The 24610-nt window shown below is 44.3% G+C and overlaps 1 protein-coding gene and 1 long non-coding RNA gene across 8 annotated transcripts in view; one reads left to right on the top strand and one right to left on the bottom strand.

Annotated features, from left to right (window-relative positions):
* Positions 1 to 11325, bottom strand: part of LOC130277347 (uncharacterized) — a 111144-nt gene extending 99819 nt beyond the window's left edge. For both annotated transcript variants that reach the window (XR_008845434.1, XR_008845433.1), the window contains exon 1: positions 11172 to 11325. This is a non-coding gene — a long non-coding RNA (uncharacterized LOC130277347). The remainder of the gene's footprint in view (positions 1 to 11171) is intronic.
* A 144-nt stretch (positions 11326 to 11469) lies between these two features.
* Positions 11470 to 24610, top strand: part of TEAD1 (TEA domain transcription factor 1) — a 189022-nt gene continuing 175881 nt past the window's right edge. For 2 of the 6 annotated variants that reach the window (XM_056527975.1, XM_056527970.1), the window contains exons 1-2: positions 11472 to 11734; positions 13910 to 14029. The gene's annotated coding sequence lies outside the window, so the exon portion shown is untranslated. Of the gene's footprint in view, positions 11735 to 13447; positions 13520 to 13909; positions 14030 to 24610 lie in introns of all 6 variants that reach the window. The other 4 variants (XM_056527971.1, XM_056527972.1, XM_056527973.1 and 1 more) reach the window with 4 other exon arrangements.

Raw genomic sequence — 24610 nt, 5'->3', positions numbered from 1 at the left:
AGCTGGCCAAAAGTGCAGAAATCTCATGAGACAATGTAACTGTTAAGCAACAAAAGTGTGTGCAGTCCCAGCTTTATGGGCGTGATACAATTTCTGATGTAATGGTAGTGAGAACGTGTCACTGATAATTATACTGAATTTACTGAACAACACTCTAAAATATAACCCCTAAGTTTGGATGAGGAGTCGTTTCAATCAGCTTAGTTTAATCCTGGTGATGGAAAGGATAAGAAAGCCAGCGGTGTCTGATTTCAAGGAAATGTTAACCCGGGAAAATAACTTGACAAGTTTACCATAGTAGAAGAACATAACAGTTAGGCTGGGTCCACACTACGTTTTGTCCCATACGGGAGCGCATACGGCAGGAGGGAGCTAAAACCTCGCGCTCCCGTATGTCACCGTATGCGCTCCCGTATGCCATTCACTTCAATGAGCCGACCGGAGTGAAACGTTCGGTCCGGTCAGCTCATTTTTGCACCGTATGCGCTTTTACAACCGGACCTAAAACTGTGGTCAACCACGGTTTTAGGTCCGGTTGTAAAAGCGCATACGGCGCAAAAATGAGCCGACCGGACCGAACGTTTCACTCCGGTCGGCTCATTGAAATGAATGACATACGGGAGCGCATACGGGAGCGCAAGCTTTTAGCTCCCCCCTGCCGTATGCGCTCCCGTATGGGACAAAACGTAGTGTGGACCCAGCCTTAATTTGTTAAGAAACATTATTGGGGTCTGGACAAATTTCTCAAAATTGCGACTACTTCTAGCCATATATAGCTGCACATCTCCTGGGCTGTCTATCATGCTCCATACTGTATTACTGTGGTTGAGGTTTCTCCTTGCCCTACACAGCCACCCATCTCTTGCCATTTCCATGTTCCATACTGTACTGCTACTTCTGCTAGCCCTACACAGCCCAACATCCTGCCTTGTTAATCCTGTTCCATACTGTACTGCTTACTACTACTACTAGACCTACACACCCACACATCTCCTGCCTAGTCCATCATGTTCCAAACTGTATTAAAAAGTTCATATCAACCCCCCTTTTCCATATAAAAATATGTAAACATAATAAAAATAAACATATCTGGTATTGGCGCGTGCGTAATTGTGCAAACTATTTAAAAATAACATTTTATATCCCGTACGGTAAATGGCGTTAACATAAAAAACGCAATTCTGTGATTTTTTTTTTTATGTTTATAACTTCATATCCCAGAAAAAATTAAGTAAAAAAGTGTTCAAAAAGTCCGATCAATACCAAATTGGTACCCATACAAACAGTATATTACGGGCCAAAAAATTAGCCCTCACACAGCCCAGTATACGGAAAAATAAAAATTTTATAGGTCATGAATGTTTTACAAAAATTAAAAAGTAAAAAAAAAAAAATGATTAAAACATGAAGGAAGCAAAACAAATTTGGTATTGGCGTAATCAGGCCGAAAACCCTCAAATTAGCATTTTTTTCAATTTCCCCTCACACATTTTTTTTTTCAGAGCATAAGTTATGGAAAAATTAAAGGTGTTATTAGAAAGTATACACCGCCCGCAAAAAACAAGCCTCTCATGGGTCTGTAGATGGAAAAATAGGAGTTATGGCTATTATAGGACGAGGAGGAAAAAAACGAAAGTGCAGAAACTAATAAAGACCTTATTTACATACTATTTCGGTTGAAATTATTTGATCCACCGGGACAAGTGGATTTTCTTGTGTGACAAGTAGATTGTGTTCTGCTTTAGTCCCTTGGACAAGTATATATATTTTTTTTTTCCACACCCCTGTTAATGTATATTTTATTTCCTATTCTGTAATCTCCTTATCTAGACTACACCTCTGATCTTCTGACAATTTAGGTAAATTGTACTTTTTGAGAAAATCCTCACTTTCAATCTCATCTGCTTTCCCTTCGGACTGGTACAGTTTAGAGAAGAATTCAATAACCAACTCCCCTACACTATTGGGGTCGCTAACTACTTGCCTTAAAGAATTTTGTAAGGCAAATATTTCACCCTTCTCTTTTTAGCTTTAAATTATAGCTTTGAAGCCTTGATGTGTGTGACAAACTCTTCAGGACACAGGGCGTATGCATACGTCCTGCATCCTGAGTCCTTAAGGACGCAGGGCATATCCATACGCCCGTGGGAATTCCGGTCCCCACCGCTCGTCGGGCAGGGACCGGACCGGGGTGACTGCTGATATCTATCAGCAGGCACCCCGTGCAAATCCCTGGGTGGGTCCTGAGACCCCACCATGTCGGCGCAAATCGCCGCAAATTGCAGGTCAATTCAGACCTGCGATTTGCGGCTCTTCCGGGTCAATCGGGTCTCTGGTGACCAGGTGACCCAGAAAAAAGGGTGAATGGGGCTGTCCGAGACAGCCCCATTCACCCTTACCCGGCAGGAGTGAGGTGGCATGGGTGCTGCCGCACATCCGTGATTGATCGGTCGGAACGACCGACCAAACACGACCCTGCTGGGTGGCGATCGGGACGGCGAAGATGGCGGCGATAGGGGCTGGCGGGGGTCTCCTACCTTTCCCTGGTCCAGCGGGGGTCCCCTCAGGATCGGTGCTGGCGGCAGCAGCTGCGGCGATGGTCCCGGCGATGCAGGCGGCAGGATACAGCAGGAGGTGAGGCCTGTTCAGCCTCACCCCCCAGGCCTGTACAGCCAAAGGGCATGCTGAGAGTTGTAGTTTTGCAACAGCTGGAGTTCCAACTACAACTACCAGCATGCTCTTTGGTAGTCTGTGCATGCTGGGGGTTGTAGTTATGCAACAGCTGGAGGCACATTTTTTCTATGAAAAAGTGTGCACCCAGCTGTTGCATAACTACAACTCCCAACATGCACAGACTACCAAAGGACATGCTTGGAGGTGTAGCAGTGTGCCTCCAGATGTTGCAAAACTACAACTCTCAGGATGCCCTTCGACTGTCAATGCATGCTGATTGTTGCAGTTTTGCAACAGCTGGGAGACACATTGATTGTGAAACCGAGTTTGTTACCTAACTCAGTGCTTTGCAACCAGTGTGCCTCCAGCTGTTGGAAAACTACAACTCTCAGCATGCACTGAGAGACTGTACATGCTGGGAATTCTAGTTTTGCAACAGATTGAGGCACACTAGTTGCGAAACACTGAGTTAAGTAACAAACTCTGTTTCGCAACCAATGTGCCTCCAGCTGTTGTATCACTACAACTCCCAGCATGTATGGTCTGTCAGTACATGCTGGAAGTTGTAGTTTTGCAACAGCTGCAGGTTTGCCCCCTCCCATGTGAATGTACAGGATACATTCACACGGGCGGGTTTACAGCAAGTTATCTGCTGCAAGTTTGCGATGCGGCAAATTTTCCGCCGCAGCTCAAACTCCCAGCGAGAAATTCATTGTAAACCTCTGTCTGTGTGAATGTACCATAAAAACACTACACTACACCAAATAAAAAGTAAAACACTACATATACACATACCCATACAGTCTCCCCCGCCCCCCCCCAATGAAAAAAAACGTCTTGCACAACACTGTTTCCAAAACGAAACCTCCAGCTGTTGAAAAACAACAACTCCCAGTATTGCCACTGACTGTCCAGGCATGCTGGGAGTTTTGCAACAGCTGGAGACACCCTGTTTGGGAAACACTGCTGTAGGGTATTTTTGTGGAGGATTCAAATCCCCAATTTAGGCCTCAAATGCGCATGGCGCTCTCTCACTTCAGAGCCCTGTCGTATTTCAAGGAAACAGTTTAGGGCCACATATAGGGTATCTCTGTACTCGGGAGAAATTGTATTACAAATTTTGGGGGGCTTTTTCTCCTTTTACCTCTTATGAAAAGGTAAAGTTGGGGGTCTACACCAGCATGTTAGTGTAAAAAAATTAAATATTTTACAGTAACATGCTGGTGTTGCCCCATACTGTAAATTTTCACAAGCGGTAAAAGGAAAAAAAGACCACCAAAATTTGTTATGCAATTTCTCCTGAGTACAGAACTACCCCATATGTGGGCATAAACTGCTCTGCGGGTACACGACATGGCTCAGAAGTGAGAGCGTGCCATGTACATTTGAGGTCTAAATTGGTGATTTGCACAGGGGTGGCTGATTTTACAGCGTTTCTGACATAAACGCGAAACAATAAATACCCAGATGTGACCCCATTTTGGAAACTACCCCTCAAGGAATGTAACAAGGGGAATAGTGAGCCTCAACACCCCACAGGTGTTTGACAAATTTTCGTTAAAGTTGGATGTGAAAATGAAAAAAAAAATTTCTTTCTTTCACTAAAATGCTGGTGTTACCCTAAATTTTTCATTTTCACAAGGGAGAATAGGAAAAAAGCCCCTCAAAATTTGTAGCCCCATTTCTTGTAGGAACATACCCCATATGTGGATGTAAAGTGCTCTGCAGGCGAACTACAACTGTTGAAGAGAAGAAGCGCTATTGGGCTTTTGGCAAGAGAATGTGTCCGAAATTGAAGGCCATGTGTGTTTACAAAGCCCCCATAGTGCCAGAACAGTGGAACCCCCCACATGTGACCCCATTTTGGAAACTACACCACTCATGGAATGTAATAAGGGGTACAGTGAGCATTTACGCCCCACAGGTGTCTGACAGATTTTTTGAACAGTGGTCTGTGAAGATGAAACATTTAATTTACATTTCAACAGCCCATTGTTCCAAAGATCTGTCAAACGCCAGTTGGGTGTAAATACTCACTGCACCCCTTATTAAATTCTGTGAGGGGTATAGTGGGATCCACTGTTCTGGCACCACGGAGGGCTTTGTAAACGCACATGGCATCCCACTTCTATTCCAACCAAATTCTCTCACCAAAAGCTAAATGGCGCTCCTTCTCTTCTGAGCATTGTAGTTCACCCGCAGAGCACTTTACATCCACATATGGGGTATTTCATACTCCGAAGAAATCGGGTTACAAATCTTGGGAGGCTTTTTCTCCAATTACCCCTTGTGAAAATGAAAAATTTTGGGCAAAATCAGCATTTTAGTGAAAAAAAATCAAATTTTTCATTTTCACGTCCAAATTTAGCAGAAATTTGTCAAGCACCTGTGGGGTGTTAAGGCTCACTATCCCCCTTGTTACATTCCTTGAGGGGTGTAGTCTCCAAAATAGCATGCCATGTGTTTTTTTTTGTTGTTCTGGCACCATAGGGGCTTCCTAAATGCGACATGCCCCCCCCCCCAAAACCATTTCAGCAAAATTTGTTTTTCAAAAGCCAAATGTGACTCCTCCTCTTCTGAGCATTGTAGTTCGCCCGCAGAGCACTTGACGTCCACACATGGGGTATTTCCATACCCAGAAGAGATGTAACCCCTATAACCCCTTCCAAAAATGTAAAATTTGGCGTAAAACCAGCATTTTAGTGAAAAAAATAAATAAATTCATTTACACATCAGGCTTTAACAAAAAGTCGTCAAACACCTGAGGTGTTAAGGCTCAGCAGACCCCTTGTTACGTTCCTTGAGGGGTGTAGTTTCCAAAATAGTATGCCATGTTTTTTTTTTTTTTTTTTGCTGTTCTGGCACCATAGGGGCTTCCTAAATGTTACATGCCCCCAAAAGCCATTTCAGAAAAACTCACTCTCCAAAATCCCATTGTCGCTCCTTCCCTTTTGAGCCTTGTAGTGCACCAACAGAGCACTTGACATCCACATGAGGTATTTCCTTACTCGAGAGAAATTGGGTTACAAATTTTACAGTACGGTCAACTAAGAAGAGTCTAGCTGAGGTAGGGCCAGAACACCTGTCAAACGTAACAGATGTAGGCCTGCTGGTCTGATAATCTCAAGTGATGGTCACGCTGCTGCACCTGTAGGCTCAGGAAAAGTAAACCTTCCAGAGGATGGGCACAGTAAGGTGGTGGCCTCCTCGTCTGTTCCAATCCGGTTCAACTTTTGACACATTCAGGTTCTCCTCTACAAACATTTTGCATACCTCTCAGGGAAGAAACACTCTCCCAGAATGGCACATGTGCTAAATCTTGTCATTCAACATTTCTTGACAAACTGTGGCATTCTCAGTGATGTGCAGGAAAGATTACATGGGCAAAAGAAGAATCATGGATGGAGAATTGGATAAGGGTGATATCATTAAGCAGTCACATTAAGCAGTCGGATCCGGGCAAGGTAGGGATCATATGAATCAGTGTCCCCCGCACTGTCAGTGCGGGAGTGAACATGTGAAAGTTTTCCTTTAACAACAACTTGATATTATTTATCATTAGCGGACGTCGATCTTCAAAGAATTCAGGCATCATAAAAGCTGAAGAGAAGAAATTACTAATGAGATTTCTTGTTGATGATTCCATAATTATTTCCTCTATGTGATCTGAAGAAATAGACAATTTCATGTGATTTGGGGATGTTTTAGCTATGTAATTAAAAAGCTGATATGCTTTACATGCGAAGTCTACAGTATATTTTTTTTGTGAGGGTTTGTATGTGAATTTGGCATGAATATGGAGCAACAGAAATCCCTTACATAACTAGCCTAATGTAGGGAATTGCATATGGTCATACAGATGTGGGTTCTAGGAAACATTGGTTGTCATCAGTTAACAACCTAAATTCTTACAAGCTACGCATCGAACAAAATTACTTTCCCTCAATCACTTGACCTCCCTTTCCTATCTTTTCAATGAAAGAAGAAGTTCTTTAATCTGTTTTTACAAGTCATAGGCTGATCTTTTACATGTATTTCTGCTCTCAAAAGGCCATCTGCTAAAACGTGATGTATTCAGATGCTTAGCTTTAGCTGTCTTTGCAGGACAACCATATATCCACAGTACAGTTGCCTTTCTTGCAGGCTATATACAATAAGAATAGGACTGGGACGCCAAAACATCACATGTAAACTGCAACACCAACACAATGTCAAGGGTTTCCTATTCGAGAAAAAAAAAGGTTATAAAGGTGACTTTGTGATTTTCACAAGGATTCTTATCAGGATACTAAAGGTATGGTAGGATAGGATATGGTAGTACAACCATAATTGAAATAATGATACAGTTGTACAATGAGTGTGGCTCAATATAATTGGCGTCAGCTGGCATGCCACGTGTCCCGGCACTCACTGCTGCATTCTCTGTTCCACATCTCTCCTCCTTTGGTGACCCTCCTCTTGCTTACACCTTGTATACCTTGTTGACTCATGTGCTTGACAAGCTTGAACCTACATCCAGCCTGCTAATCATCCAGCAGCAATTTGTACCACCTGGACACTGCCACATCTCCACATTGAAGCTGCTCAATCCCCACTGCAATCTGTTGCAGGCTCTCTCAGACTAATCTACCTGGCCAACCATTACCTTACAGGAAGCACTCGCTAAAGTCTAGCAGGATAAAGGGTAAATACCTTGTGGACACTTCGATTCACCTCTCAAATTTGGGCCAAAATCAAACAGTAGGTGACACAGGGTGTTGACACCCATTGGAGCATCACAGGTTGCAATTGATAGTTATGCAATGAGGCCAATGGAAGGCTGCTTTCCCGTCTTGACCAGTGATTGGCTGAGCTGGCAGGTCCTGCAGCAAGTTGCTTGCTTTAAATGCAGGAAGAAAAGAGATGACCAGGGGACCAGACAGAGCCGAATTAGAGCTATGAGGGACTGGGCAGAGCCGAATAAGAACTACGGGGGACCGAACAGAGACGAATGAGAGCTACGGGGGAACAACATGTAAGTGTGGGTTGGCAAGTACTTACTTTTTTGTTTCTTTTCACTAGGCATAGTCTCCAGGGAAAATAAAAATTTTAGCAAATATCTACAAATGCTCACAGCAGGCATATATTTGTTTAGGAAAAACTGCCTGAAAAGTGCCAAATTGCTTAAATAGGGGCACACGTCTTTTAATAAATATGGTGCACATTGCTCCAAGTATCTTTACTTTTCCCTAGTTGTAGAAAAAAAAAAAGTATACTGACTAGAGATGAGCGAAGTTACAGTAATTTGATTCTTCACGAACCTCGCGGCTCGGCGGTTGCTGACTTTAGCCTGCATAAATTAGCTCAGCTTTCAGGTGCTCCGGTGGGCTGGAAAAGGTGAGTACAGTCCTAAGAGACTCTCTCGTAGGACCACCTGAAAGCTAAACTAATTTATGCAGGCTAAAGTCAGCAACCGCCGACCAGCGAGGTTCACGACGAATCGAATTACTGTAACTTCGCTCATCTCTAATACTGACATATACCAGCCGGAAGGTGCCCAAAACGAACCTTTGAGATACATTTGACATATGCACTTCAACTATTGAGCAAAGTGCAAATATCTTTGAATTAATGATAAATATGTTGCACCAACTAAACATGTGCAAATACATTATTACGGTAGATTTGGGCTAAATTGTTTAAGAGAATGTTAAGTTGTTTTGCTACATCTGGATATGTCTGCACATTGACTTGTATTGTAAAATGACAATTTTTGTGTTCTTTAATAATAATATATATTTTATGCAGAAAATTTCCAGATGTAGACATGTCAAACATATGCCTAAACATACAGTTTTACCACATTTATTCCACGGAGACCTATTGAAATATTATAGTATTTGCTGAGCCACATGATTTTCAGTTAAAATAACTTTAGACATCGGTCTTTAAACCCCTTTCCACCTGGTGATGTCTCGTTATGTTGCAGCAGCCATGCATTCCTGTGAGCTGCAGTAAGGGCCAATGCACACTATGGAAATTCAGCTTGGATTTTCAATCAGAATTCCATCAGAAGATCTGCCCTACACTGAATCGGTGCTTCTTTTACACAGGATCTTATTTCAAAAATTAAAGTCCCGTTGACCAATGGCCTTTTTTTAATGCATTTCAACTAATAAAGGAACATGTTTATTCTTTTGGTGGAATCCGGATCCACATAGGAAGTTCTGGTGTGACACTTTGATAGCGTGCACCAAGCAGACTTCAACTGAGATGAATAGGATTCTGCTACAAACAGATTATCTGTAGTGTGCATGGGCCCTAACATTATGTAGCAGTTATTTAAAGGTTGTGGCTGTATTATCACCTTAAAGGGGGTACTCCGCCCCTAGACATCTTATCCCCTATTCAAAGGATAGAGAAAAAGAAGTCTGATCGCTGGAGGGGGGGGTCCAGCCACTGGGACTCCCTCGATCTCAGACCTGGCATTCCAATGTTCAGAACATTTATTGCTCGACCACACAGTCGTCACGCCCCATTCCAATAGACATGAATGGAGGGGGTGTGACTTCACGACTACAGCTGCCTGAAACCGGCGTTCCGAACACATGTTCTGAACGCCAGGGAGCCGGGCTGGAGATCGCAGCGCCCGGACCCCCCGCAAGCAGACATCTTATCTCCTATCCTTTGGATAATACCCCTTTAACCCTTTAAGAACTCAGGGTTTTTCCAATTTCATTTTTTCCTCCTCACCTTTTGCCCTTCTGCTCCACGGGAGGTTTCTGTCCTCCCTGAGCCCGCCTTAAAGGGGTAATCCACCATAAGATGATTTTAGTGCGTACCTAGCAGACAGTAATGGTCATGCTTAGGAAGGATCTGTGCTTGTCTTGGGGCTAAATGGCTATGTCATCAGATCACCATAACACTATGGCTAGCTTTTTGTGGTATTTGGAACTGGTATTTCCTGTTTGACTTTTCTTTTTTTGTCTAAAAATCCCACAATTCCACTTTCCTCCCTCCCACACATCAGCCACCCCACCCATTGAAACAAATGAGCTGCATCCAATCAAAAGACCTGTGGTTTTCAATCAGTGTGCCTCCAACTGTTGTATTAGTTGCAGATTGATCAGCGATCCCTCCCTCCATTAAAGCAGACAGGCTCCCTGTCATCAGCTGACTAATGAGTCAGGTCTCGGCCGCATTGCAAGCTGGGAAAAATCTGAGACAAGTCATTTTGTATGCTGATAAAAATTGGAGTGAAAATCACAGAAGAATTATGAGAAAACCGTCACACACAGGTACAGACACTATATTATGAACTACACTAACTTTACAGCCCCTGTAGCGTAATCAAATAAAATAAAAAATCCTGGAATACCACTTTAACCTTTTCAATTTTGCACCTACAGACTCATATGTAGCCTTTTATTTCTGCAGATGTATGAGAGCTCATTTTTTGTGCCGTGATCTGACGTTTGAATCAGTACCATAGGGGACTATAACATGCAGTACATTGATTGCAGGCACTGATCAGTACTTTCACTTTAGACCCGGCGATCAACTTTGAAAGCCACGTCAGAAGGGTTAATACCGGGCATCACTGCGATCGGTGATGTCCAGTATGAGCCGCGGGTCCCGGACGTTAATAGCCGCCGAAAACGACCAGATATGACGTCCTGCGTTGTTAAAAGGGTATTCCAGGCAAAAACATTTTATCCCCTATCCAAAGAATAGGGGATAAGATTACGGATTGCGTGGGGGTCACTGCTGAGTCCGCCCCCCCCCCCCCCCCCCCCCGCGATCTCCCTGCAGCACCCGCATTCTATGACGGTGCTGAATCTCCAGTTTCGGAGACCTCCGGGTTTCCGGGACTGGGGACGTCCCATAGACATGAATGGAGGGGGCGTGGCGTGACATCACGTCCCCAGTCCCGGAGGTCTCCGAAACTGAAGATTCAGAACCCGCATTCTAGATCGCGGGGGGTTTCTTGTGAGCGCCATCGGCGCATCCGCAGCGTGAATAAGCTGGCCACTGGCTCTGTGTGACCCTACCCTAAGGACGTAAATCTACACCCTGCGCCCGTTCTATGACGCACCCTCAGAAGCTGCGCCGTTCCATGACGCACGTCATAGTGGACCGGTTCCCACTGCTATCAGAAGCCAGGACCTATGGCTAATACCAGTCACGGTGATGTTCGGCATTAACTTCTTAGATGCCACAAAGTAAAAAATAAACATAAAACATATCCCGGCTGCTCAGTCGGGCTGATTGGGACGTCACTTTTCGCTCTTTTACAACATAGTTTTCTCTCTGTTAAATCACAGATACACTTCAGCGAATCAGAAATATGCAAAAGCGCGCCAAAGTTTTAAACCTCTCTGTTGAAAGTGAAAAATCGCAGCCTGGAAAACGTAAAAAAAAAAAAAAAATGTTGGGATAATGCGCAGAGAATGATGAATCAGTCAGTAAAATATAATTTTTTTTCCCACCAAAATTTTTAACTATAAAAACAGTAGTACCTGAGCCCCACTGTTTCCATATAAATGTCTGTTGCAGTGTACAGACGGTAAGTGAGGAGACCCTAGAGCCGTGTCAGGGTGAGGCGCGGGCACACACCGGCCGCCATGTCGTCTCCTTCCCCCTCACACACTCAGCGCTCGAGCACCCCTCAGGCAGCTCCCGCTCAATTCCCCACGTCACGTGACCCACGCCCCACTGTGAGGGCGGGAAAAGGGGGACGGCGCGAGAGGGGCGGAGCTTGACCAGGCCCTTTCCTCCCCGCCTACTCCGGACTTCCCCGTGACGTCAGGGCACGGCCCCCGGGGCGGCAAGAGGGAGGAGCATGACGTCACCCGGGCCACGCCTCCTCCGCTGGTTCGGTCCTGACGTTCATTTCATTCCTGTCCTCATTCCGAGCATTCCTCGCATCGCTAGCGCCGAGTCCCCGCTCCCCTCACCGTGCTCGGCCCTCCCCGGGGTGCCCGCCTCCCCCCCCCCCGGCAGCCCAGCGGACAATAGGCAGAGTGGGAGAAGTTGGTGGTGCTCAGCTTTGTGGGGTGTCCTCAGCCGCCCGCCCGCCGGGGTAAGTTCTGTGTGTGAGGAAGGGGGGGTGTACATGGAGTCTGTCAGGAGAGGAGCCGGGAAACGGGGGGAGGAACGAGGGGGTCCGGGGGGGGGGCGGGGAGGACACACCACTCACTGCTCAGGGGGCTCCAGGCCAAGCCTCTCACTAACTCTGCACTTTTTGGGGGTGCATTCTGCTGCTGTTGTTTGGTGTAGTTTATGGGGGAGCACTCTGTAGTTTATTGGGGGAGCACTCTGTAGTTTATTGGGGGAGCACTCTGGAGCGAGCTGTGGTTTGGTGTAGTTTATGGGGGCACTCTGCTGGGGTTTGGTGTAGTTTATGGGGGCACTCTGTAGTTTATGGGGTGCACTCTGGAGCAAGCTGGGGGTTTGTAGTTTTTGGGGGGCACTCTGCTGGGGTTTGGTGTAGTTTTTGGGGGGCACTCTGCTGGGGTTTGGTGTAGTTTACGGGGGGCACTCTGCTGGGGTTTGGTGTAGTTTACGGGGGGCACTCTGCTGGGGTTTGGTGTAGTTTACGGGGGCACTCTGCTGGGGTTTGGTGTGGTTTACGGGGGGCACTCTGCTGGGGTTTGGTGTGGTTTACGGGGGGCACTCTGCTGGGGTTTGGTGTAGTTTTTGGGGGGCACTCTGCTGGGGTTTGGTGTAGTTTTTGGGGGGCACTCTGCTGGGGTTTGGTGTAGTTTACGGGGGGCACTCTGCTGGGGTTTGGTGTAGTTTACGGGGGGGCACTCTGTTGTCGAAGGCTGTCAGGGCGTGATGAGAGTTGTAGTTTTGCATCAGCCTGGATTTTTGTACTTCAGTACTTGGTGGTAGTTTGGGGGAGGGGGCAGGAAGAGTACCGGAGTGCATGATGGGAGTTGTAGTTTTGCATTAGCTAGGACACTTGTACTTGGGCTGGTCGTATGGGTGGGAGGAGGACTGAAGAGCATGATGGGAGTAGTTGTTGTGCCACAGCTTGGCAAACACTTGTACTTTGCATTGTTGGGATGTATAGCCTATAGAATAGTTGGGGTACTTACTGATATTATTGGGTGTTGGGGTTGAAGAACACAATGGGAGTTGTGGGTTTGCATCAGCCAAATGTTTGGGAACACTTGTAAGCCAATGAGTTTTTGGGATTTTAACTTTTTTGGGTTACTGGAGCACTTGTGCCACAACCCCCGAATGCCCTGACAGCTGGAGGCTGTCAGGGCATGATGGGAGTTGTAGTCTTGCATGAGCTTGAGAGCTGAAAATTTAGGCTGTAAAAGCTAGAGTAGTTGGGCTGCTTGGTACATGATGGGAGTTGTAGTTTTGCATTAGCTTGGAAGTTGTAATGTTGGATTGCTTGGTGCTTGATGGGAGTTGTAGTTGGAATGTTGGATTGCTTGGTGCATGATGGGAGTTGTAGTTTTGCATTAGCTTGGTAGTTGTAATGTTGGATTGCTTGGTGCATGATGGGAGTTGTAGTTTTGTCACAGGTTGGGAACCCTTTAGTTTTTCAGTGTCTGGGTGTATTGACCATAGAGTAGTTGGGGTACTTATATGTGATGTTAAGGCAGAAGAGCATAATGGGAGTTGTAGTCTTGCATCTGCTGGGGAGCCACAACTTGTGGTGGGGGGAATTCTTGGAATTTTGGGGGTGTACGGGTACTTGGTAGTAATCTGGATATTTGGGCTGAAGTGTTTTTAAAGTGTCTTCCAACATGTGTCCCTTGTTGCAAAACTACAGTTCCCAGCATGCCCTGGCAGCCGAATCCTATGGAGGCGTTCTAGGAGTTGTAGTTATGCAACCACTGTGGAGGTAAACTTCTATTTCAAAATGTTAAATTCATCTGTTTTATTTTTTAGTGATTTTGGGGTACACTACTGGTCGTAAAATAAACAAACTTGTCAAATAGTTTCCAGTTGTTCATATTGGCATATGGGGGTCATTCACTGTACAAAGGGACAAGACACGTGACACGGTGGTGTGCATTTAAATTGTGCATGCATTACATTCTGAAGGAGGTCATGTGATTCTGATAAAGTTTATAAAAAAAAAAGCTGCCTGGGAAAGGGAAACCAAGCCCCCCAATCCCACAGGAGACATCTCCCCCCCCCCCCCCCCTTCATTCCGGCTAATGTCCGCTCCCAGCAGCTTCCATAGGAAGACATGAAAGTCAAATATATATCTCCCCCCTTCTTCTTCCAGGGCTGCTCCTCTCCCTCCAAGTTCAGGTGACAGTGTCTGGAGTCAGCGGAATCCCGGAGAATAGCGGAGAAAGCTCTGAGCAAATCCAACAGGATTCCTCTCCTGCAAACTTCCCTTCTGGTAGGAAAATGCACCCCCCCCCCCCCCCTCCTCCTCCTTTTCTCCTCCCTTTTTTGCTCCTGTAATCTGTTGCTCCCTGGCGCTGCTGCTGCCACCGCCGCTGCCAGTGTTCTGGAGGTGCAGGTCTGAGCACAGGCTGCCGCTGCCTTGGTGATGTGTGTGATCATCTGTCCTTTTATTTGTGAAGTGCAAACATATTCTGCAGTCATGTACCCACTTAAGCACACTCCTACTAGAGGCGGGGGGAGACAAGCCGGAGGACTGAAAATCCCTGGCAAAAAAATAAAAAATCTGTTTGTGATTTGTGATGCCGAGCTTGAGCTCTCGAGAGGAGTTCATTGTGATAACGACAAAGGGGAAAAAAAAAAAAAAAAAATATATATATATATATATATATATATATATATATATATATATATAATATATATTTTTTTTTTTTAAATAAAATTTTAGTATTTATTTATTATTGTTTAGATTTTTAGCTATTCTTTATTGCAAGCCAGTTATTATGAATGTGCACAAAATATTTTGGCGTTGCTGGTGAATTAGGATTTTCATCCAACCCCTGACAACCTGTGGTTCTCTGTTGCAAAACTACAACTCCCAGCATGCCCAGCCAGACTCTCCAGACATTCTGGGAGTTGCAGTTTTGTAACAGTTGGGGATGATCACTGCTCTAAATTAACACCTGTTATAGAGGAGTGTATATCTATATAATAAAAAAAAAAAATAATAATATTTTATATATAATATATACACATTAAAAAATATATAATAAAAATATTTTTATTAATAATATATAAAATATTTTTTATTCCAAAAACTAAGTAAAATCATAATTTAAGATAATTATGATTTTTTTACATGATATATATTTTACATCTTGTATAACAATGACCGTTGCATCTGTACATGAATTATATCAACAGGGCTATTAATCTGATGTTGCGTTTTCAAACTTCTTATATAGCAAAATGTTATGTCTATGCTGCAGTTTTTTGATACTGTGTGTGTGTAGCCAAATGCAGGAGTTGGATACAAAGGAAAGATGTTATCAGTCTTCATTTTGTATCTATTCCTGGTTTTGGCTCAAAAAACCTGCATGTGTGATTCCATTTCTATAGTACAAATTTCAATAAATTACACATTGTATCAACATTAATAACATTTGTCTATGGATGATAGTTTATTGAAGAACATATGCCCGAAGAATTTTTTTTTTGTTTTTTTTTTATTTTTTTTATTTTTGTGTGTGTTCTTCCGCTGGCATTTGCCTGCATTCCCAAATTTTGTAGTTTGAATTTAAAAAAAAAAAAAACTGTTTAGTGTTATAGATCTATATTGGCATAGTTTAAAAAAATATATAAAAAAATACATATTTTGTTGTAGTGTTAATAAAGGGTTAAATGGCTTTCTGTTGGGTTTTTGGAGTCTTGTGACGGGAGGGTGATTCAATGTGTAGATCAGGGGCATGTGAAGAGCTTCTGGCTGCTGCAGGTGGGCGCTGATGTTCTCAGGGGGAGCAGCTGACGGCTTTTCACATGTTCCTACTTGTTCCATGCGGCCCCGTGTAATTTTAAAATTGAAAAGAAAGGGGGCGGGGACTCAAAAAACTTGGCCGCACTCCTACTCCGAATTTTTTACAAGCTCTGAATTTTTGGTGGAAAATTTTTTATTTTATTTACTATTTGCACAGAGTAATATGTTGAGGGTTTAGTTATGTGGTATGGGTTGTGAATGTGTTTTAATCTCCTAGATACAAATAATTATGGCTTTGTGGAATGTATTTAGGGATGGAGAGCTTCTATTTAGATCTGTCTGCTGCGTATACTTCCCATGAGAGACTGGAAGCTATTTTAATGATGAAATAATGTACTGTAAATCCCATAAGCACAGAGCCTGAGGGGCTGGTTAAACCTTTATACAGGAACCTTCTTTTACTCAGGAGCTGTATGAAAAGTTGCCTTTCCACCTAGAGAGCTATATATATAATATATGTATATGTGTCTAAATATATATGTAAATAGATATATTTTTATTTTATTTGTTTTTATTTACATAAATTTTTTTTTTTGTGGTGGTAATTCTCCATGTGACCTGTAGGTTTGGCATATGTTGCTCATTGGCATTGTTTATGTACTGATTGTGTGTGTTTGTGTATATATGTATGTGTATATAATATATTTGGTATATATTTTGTTTAGTATTCTTTTTTTGTTGCAATTATTCATAGTTTGTCATTTGGATTTTTTTTTTTTTTTTTTTTTGTGTGTAATAAAAAATAAATATATATATAATATATATATAATATATAATATATAATATAATATATAATATAATATAATATACATTTTTTTTTCAACGTTTAAAAATGTTAGATTTTATTCTTTGCTTAGACTTAAAATAAATACATTTAAATAATAATAAATGCTTTTACATTTTGACTTGTTAGATATACTGCTAGCTGTAGGGATGTCTTAGGTTATGGTGAACGAATAACATTGCTTTACCTCTGGAGTCGAGTTATACTCCTAAAATGCTTTTAGCGCCTTTATATTTAATAGGTGTTTAATTTGATTGAGAATGGTTTATACTGGCACGTGGGTGCGGTACTAGTATGTGAGGAATGTGGCAGCATGGGCTAGGGAGCAATGTTTGTTGAAAAAAAATGACATACATAAACAAGTTTCAAGAGCTGAAGTATATGTTAACATGTAGAGAATATATATATATTTTTTTATCCAATCATTTAGCTGGTTTCCAGGTTTTTAATGTAATGTCTGAAAACACTGGGGGAGACTGACTGAAACCTGTTCAGAGGAAAAGTTGCCCATAGCAACCATTCAGATGGCTTCTTTAAATTTTAACAAGACCTCTGCAAAATGAAAGGAGCGATCTGATTTATTGCTATGGGCAACTCACCAACTTTTCCTCTGGACAGGTTTTGATAAATTTCCCCCACTGTATACAAGTTTTTGAGCCTAATATAGGTACGTTAACTGTATTAATATTGGGGCCTGCAGCAAAGTCTTGTCCATTGTTCATTTGGCATTGCTGATGATGGTCAAGTGCGTTACATGCAAACATGACATCATTACTGCAGACCCGCTTGGAGATGTAGGGAGAAGAAGTTGCTCTGCCCTACTTTATATCAGTGTTCCCAACCTGTGGATTTCCAGCGGTTGCAAAACTACAACTCCCAGCATGCCTGGACGAAGCATCCTAGGAGTTGGATTGATTTATGGCATTCACTCATTAAGGTTCTTGCTACATGGCAATTTCTAGTTGCCAAACATCTCAACCCAAGCAAGTGAATGGGGTCGTGTTGCAGCCCACAAGTGGCCGCAACCCTTTATTGACAGGAAATCCGAGATGGATTAATGACGATTGCAGGGGCTGCAGTTGAGCCACTTGTGGGTTGCAGCGGAACCCCATTAAACTTGCATGATTTGAATTGCATTATGGAAGTCATAGTTTTGCTATAGCTGGAGAGCCACAGGAAACCGTGGACTTAGAGATGGTGCAAAACTGCAACTACTAGCATTGTACACACAGATCAGTGTTTCCCAACAAGGGTGCCTACAAATGTGGCAAAAGTACAACTCCCAGCATGCACTTCCCATCCCTGTGTACAGTAGTGCATGTGTTGTGCAGAGGGACACTTTCCCGACCCTTTTCTCCTCTGACATCCAGAGTCAACATAGAGTCGAGAGGCTAATGTACACATAGATCAGTGTTTCCGAACCGGTGTGCCTCCTGCTATTGCAAAACTACTACTCCCGGCATGCAGAGTTGTAGTTCTGCAACAGCCGGAGGTACACCGGTTCAGGAACATTGAAAAGCAGCTGTTGCAAAACAACTCCCAACATGCTCAGACAGCAGCTGGCAGTCTGGGCATGCTGGGAGTTGTAGTTTTTGCAACACCTGTTTCCCAAAATATTGTTTATGTGTAGTTAATATTGAGCTGTGACACCACCACCCCCCCCCCCCTTTTTTTTTTTTTCTCCTCCCCCTCCAGACTGCTAAAAAGTCCAGTTGATGGGCCAGCGTTCTTGCCTTGGCGGTCTGTCAGCCCTTCTTTCAAACAAAATTGGGGAAGCTCTTGTTTATTAATGATTCAGACTCTTAATTGGTGAAATAATGCTGTCATTTCCGTCTTGTCAGCTCCAAGACTGCTACACAAGGCTTTGTAATCACTGTGGAGATGACTGGTGCGCAGTAGATTTTTAAATATATAAATACAATTAGTTATTATTATTTTTTTTGCTGTATGCATATGTTACAGGACCCTGACTCTGTACAACCATGCGCACATACAATCTTTTATTTATTTTTTTACTGGAGAGATAGCATTAAATGACTTGATTTGTGCTGGCAATTGAAGGCTGCAGCAATAAATAATAAAATAAAAAAAAAGCCAGGTGTGTGTTTTTTTAGTTTTAATTTTTTTTAAACTATGTTTATTAAATTTTCCATAGTACAATAGTAGTAAAAACAGTGCAAATAGTAGTGTGCAAAGGCGCTTGGGTAACGCAGTACCCATGGTGCCACGAACATGGAATCATAAATAAGGATACAATACCAGCAATAAAGAAACAGGTCTAAAAGAAACCCCTCCCACATACATACTTCAATACAGGTGTAAAGAAAAGCGTCTAGTACTCAGTAGAAAGCTCCACTACCACACAATCAGTAACACTTAGTCCGACATCAAGGGACAGGGTCACAGAGACGTAAAGGACCCAAAGTATTTCCCAGAGATGCCAAACGGTACCACTCAGTGTGGCGGAAGGGCAGAACAAAAGCATCAATCTGAGCTCTAGAGTAATGGACAGTAAGAAAAGTACGCCATTTAGCAAAGAATTTTGTCACAATGTTCCTAATGCCGTTCCACGTCCATTCTGTCGACCTCCAAATAGACCTTTTACTTCCTCCACCATGTTGGTTATGGCCGGTATTTCAGATTTGATCCACTCCTGGAGAAACACCTGTTTCGCCACCAACAGGATAACATGGATAAAATGAGGTACACTAAGGAAAACCCACAACTTCCGCCTCAGCAAGGTTGACAGAATGAAACAAGTGCCTGAGGAGTCAAGGGGACCTGCCCCTCCCCAGTGTCTGGCTATGTAGGAAATGACCTGTTCCCAAAACTCCTGCAATGCCATGATAAAAATCTGTGCCATGGCTATCACCTTTAGGACAGGACGTGATTCTATCAGGAAATGAAGAGAAAGCCGGGAGATTAAAGCCTAGGTAAGCAAAATGCATGATTCAGAAATAGGTTTCCCTCCACCTTTCATTAATTACATTAGCCCGGACCTTAGTCCAACCATACAGAATCTGGTCCGGTCACTTTGAGAAGATTTCAGTTTTGGAAACCTTCAATAAACGAGCATTGAAGCATCTATAGAGATCCGACAGACACCTTCCTAGGCAATGGACCCACCATATCATCCAAGGCAGAGGGTGACACCTCAGAGGAAGGGTCTCGCAGTCGATACTTGCAAAAGGAGAGTACCTCCAACACCTGAAGGAAGTGAGAGGGTGGCAAGGAGAAGGAAGACAGGAGTTCCTGCGGAGTAAGCCAAAGCTTTTTATCAGCATGCATCAGTTGCTGAGCAACTGTTAGACCCCGAAGACACCAAAGATCAAACAACCTGTTTTCACGCCTTGTGGGAATTCTGGTGTCCCCAGAGTTCATGGCATCCGGACAGCAGAAAAGGGAGCCCTAGTACTAGGGCATTCTTTACATGGGCAGGAAAACAGAGGATGTGGGCATGGAGGCATGAGACCAAGGTCCAAGGAGAAACCACATCCTCCTCCAAAGTGAAGTTGGAATAGAAGCTAGACCCATTTATGCAGTCAAGGACATGACAAAAAATACAGACTAAATTGTAGCCACGGATATTAGGGAAACCAATCCCACCATCGACCTTGCACAACATCAGTTTTTGTAGCACAAGCCGCTTCCCTGCCCATATAAAGCTAGTGAAAGCCGAATTGAGTAAGGTGACATCTTTGTGTTTGATAAGGACGGGTAGGGTCTGAAGCTGGTAAAGGAGTCTCGGAAAGCTTATCTGTATAAGATGAGATTTCCCCAGAAAAGAGGCAAATGGGCCCAGTGTCGCAGTTTGTCTAACATGGTTTTGAACAAAGGCGGATAAAGGTTCAGGGTATAGAGGGAGGAGGGCAATTTACCTATTTTAATCCCCAAATTAAGTAATATGAGGTTTGATAACATCATTGGATATCCCCTTAGAGGACCAATGAGAGGCCGCTCGATGTGGGCCCAGGGCTAAGATCTCGCTTTTAAGTTGATTTACTTTCTAACCTGAAAAGGAACCAAAATGGGCAAGAGTGGACATTAACCGGGCATAATGGGCACGGGGTTCAGCCATAAAAATCAGGATATCATCCGCAAAAAGGGTCAATTTGGCCACCTTGCACTGGATCTTTATGCCCCGGAAGAGATCAGATTGTTCCAAGTGTAGCAGAAGTATGAACTCAAGCCCTGGGGGACTAATAAAGACAACCTACATTTCCCATTCTGTCCAGCACCATCCCCAGCCAGTCCCACCTGATGTTGTCAAAAGCCTTCTCAGCATCAAAGGCTATTAAAATCGGGGCTTCTCCGGGCTGGGGACGGTGCTGAACCCTATCCAGGACCGTAAGAACCTTGTGAATATTGGCTGCCGCTGAGCAGTTTCGAACGAAGCCTACTTGTGAGGGACAATCAGGAGAGGTAGATATTCACTCAGGCGGTCAGCTATGAATTTGGACACTAACTTGAGATCTTGGTTAATGAGGGAGATGGGACGATAGGATTGTGGAAAGAGCGGGTCCTTATCAGGCTTCAGCAAATAGTTTAATGGTGGCCATGTTGGAATGCAAAGAACCTATATATAAAAGATGGTTGAAATAAGCTGTCAGGGGAGTCACAATTTGCTCTGCCAGGACTTTATAAAATGCGCCAGAAAAGCCATCTGGACCAGGTGCTTTTAGCATTATGGAGGCGTTTGATGGCCTGTTGGACCTCAGATACAGTAAAGTCCGCACTCAAGGCAGCACAATGGTCTGCAGACAGCTAAGGCAACCGCTCAGAATCAAGAAACACCACACCCTCTGCCATATTCGCAGGGGAAGAAGAATACAAAGAGGCATAGAAATCCCTGAACAATGAGTTAATAGTGGTAGTATCAGAGTGAAGGGCACCCGACGTATCACGAAGGGCATACAAATGTTAGGGAGATCTGCGACCCTTAGCCAGACGAGTAAGCAAGCAAGCGACCAGACTTCATCCCGAACCGGAAAAGTTCAGCCTTAAAACGAGAGAAGAAAGCCAGGCACCTGCACTCCGACCACAGATCAAAAGTAGCTTTTGCCTCCTTTCACGCCTGGCAAGCTGCTGCGATTGGGCTAGAAACATAAGAGGTAGTCACTAGTCATGGCTGTAAATGTTGGCACCCCTGAAATTTTTCAAGAAAATGAAGTATTTCTCACAGAAATGGATTGCAGTAACACATGTTTTGCTATACACGTTTATTCCCTTTCTGTGTATTGGAACTAAACCAAAAAAGAAAAAAGCAGGGAGCATCAGAGTCAGCGCAAACAATCCGTCGACATTTAAATGAAATGTAACGCTATGGCAGGAGACCCAGGAGGACCCCACTGCTGACCCAGAGACATATAAATAAAAGCAAGACTACATTTTGCCAAAATGAACTTGAGTAAGCCAAAATCCTTCTGGGAAAATGTCTTATGGACAGATGAGACAAAAAGAGAGAGAGAGCTTTTTGGTAAAGCCAATCACTCTACTGTTAACCGAAAACAGAATGAGGCCTACAAAGAAAACACTAACTACAGTGAAATATGGTGGAGGGTCAATAATGTTTTGGGGTTGTTTTGCTGCCTCTGGCACTGGGTGTCTTGAATGTGTACAAGGCATCATGAAATCTGAGGATTTCACCGTGGACATGTAAGATCAACCAGCCTCAAAACCGATTTGGCAGACTCCAAATTAAGAGGGGCATTGGATGCAAGAGAACTCCGTCCGCCACCCCTTCAGGCTTTCAATAAAGTTGTCATCTTTCGACCTATAGGCAGGGAACCTCCACTGAAAGTCAGTCACCTTCGGGTAAGTATCAGTCAGGGAAATGGAAATTGGGGAGTGATCAGAGATGATCATAGTGTGTATCTCAGATGTGTCTCAGAGGTCGAGAGAGTCTATTCTGGACCAAGAAAAGTGGCTATGGGAGTAATGTGTAAATTTTCTGCTGTCCAGGTGCGTCAACCTCAAAGGATCACGTACGCCAAAGGCCTTTACAAACCGAGCAAAGGCGCTGTCACTAGGACTAGCATGCCACCTATCCATGCTACCCCCTCCTGTCCTCCAGAGACACCGCCACTGCATTCATGTCTCCACCCACTATTTTGAGCAGAAGGGGGTCACGAAGAAATCATCTCCTCCAACAAATAAAGTACACTTTATCTTTGGGAGCATAGCAACTGTAAATACTGTAATCGTGACCCTCATTAGCGTACATAAAGCTGTACCCACCGCCCCACATCAACTGCCTTAGTGACAACTGTACCCCCAAAATTCTTATGGATAAGAATCAAGGTGCCTGACTTACCATTAACAGCTGGTGCTCTGCTCACCTCCCCCCACCCACAATTTAGACATACGGAGCATGTAGTCAGCGGACAGATGGGTCTTCTGGAGTAACGCAATATCCGGATGAAGACTCTTTAGGTAATATAGAATTTGCATCCGCTTGTTAGGCGAGCGCAATCCTTCCATGTTCTAAGATACCAGCTGCACCCTAACGAAGGAGAGAGACCAGACCTAAAGAGAAGGGAAACGCAAAGAGGGAGAGAGAAGGGAGGGAGAAAGGCACAGAAACACCCACTCACACACACCTGTACTCACTCCCTAATGCTATAAAAGACCAGAAATCTAAGGGATACTGTCCAGGCCTGAGAGACAAAGACCTTGAGGGCAACCAAAAGAAAAACGGAGAGCAATAAAAAAAATACACCAGCGCATAAAGAACAAGAGAAGTCGTGTTCAGCACTGTTAAGGACTTCCTCTTTGCCTCCAGGCCCAGTTAACCCCCCTCACCGGCAAACCATATTGGTAAAACAGAGGCAAGAGATGACTATTACCAAAAAGAACAGAAAACATGACAAGCGGCATCAAAGGAGCCAAAGAATCCTAACCCTCGAGGTGTCACTGCCATCAGGCAGTAGGGAGCATCCTGGAGACTGAGTGGAGTCCCTCTGGGAACGTCTGGGACTTCCTGGTCGAGGGCGGAACCGGTGGGGCCACACAAGACTTCTTCAGCTGCAGATGGACTGGAGAACACCGTGGAAGAGCCACCATTATGAAAAACACGTAACACAGCAGGGTACTGCAATTGAAACTTTATCTTGTGCTGAAATAATTCTGTGCATGCTGCACTGAGTACCCTGCGGCAGCGTGCCACAGGTGCTGAAAAATCTTCAAAGAGCAAGACCCGGCAAGGGTAAGGGAAGAAGACCACCTCCAAAAGGCCTGTAAGAGTTCCTGATGGTCATTGTAGTCCAATAACTTCAAAATAACCTGGTGAGGTCAGGCCAACCTGGTCCCCGTGTCCGTGCCAATCCTATGCACTTTCTCCACTCTGCAGTAATGATCTAAGCCCAAGGCTTCGGATAGTTCCACTTTATAGAGATGTTGCAGTTCGGGCACCTTTACCCCTTCTGAGAGGCCAACAATGAGTAGGTTATTCTGCCTGGAACGGTTTTGTAGATTGTCAGTTTTAGCCCACAGGCTTGCATTTTCCTGCTGGAGGTCAGATACCAATGCTGAAACCTCTGCATGATCTTGTGTCAGTGAGGTGACTTCATGCTGTAGCATGTTCACTGCCATATTGGTCAATGCAAGGTCGCATTGCAGCTTATTAAAAGATGTTTGAAGTGTTGCCTCCAGTGTTGTCTGTAAACGGGGTGCAATTTGCACCATAACTTCAGCTGCCAGGCTTTTGAAATCAAAGGGCTGAGGCTGCATAGCAGAGTGGTCAGTCTCTGTATGTGAAGGAGCTGCAGGCTGTGATCACCTGGAGGAGGGCTCCTGATCAGCAAGAAGGCCGGGGGGCTGATGGGAAGAAAAGGGGGGGGAGGGGGTAGAGGCACCCCCTGGAGATGGTGCCTTGCTGAGAGGCAGAGGAGGAATATGCAGGGTCACCTGCACAAAGCTGCAGGCTGAGGGACTGACAGTGCTGTGGAGAGAGGATGGGGCATACAGTTTTCCCCTCTCTGAGCTGTGCAGGGGGGAGTGATGCGCCTGTAGAGATTTCGCGGCCGCCATGACAAGTAAGGAGCCTTTGCGGGAGCCGTGCTTGCTAGACTGTTTGTCCGCTGTGGAGCAGGTATCACTCCATACAGAGGGTGGGGTAGCTGCCGGAGGTGCAGGGAGCCCACAATGGGCGCTGGAACGGTACTTGCCGGTCTATTCTGCAGTTTAGAGGGCGGGAGACGCGGGAGCCGGCTTAGCTGCGGCTGAGCATGGCAGCGGCGCTGGAACCAGAAGTCCAAGGC

The sequence above is a fragment of the Hyla sarda genome, chromosome 6 (genome assembly GCF_029499605.1).
Source record: "Hyla sarda isolate aHylSar1 chromosome 6, aHylSar1.hap1, whole genome shotgun sequence".
In the NCBI taxonomy this organism is placed as follows: domain Eukaryota; kingdom Metazoa; phylum Chordata; class Amphibia; order Anura; family Hylidae; genus Hyla; species Hyla sarda.
This window is presented reverse-complemented; position numbering and strand designations above follow the sequence as displayed.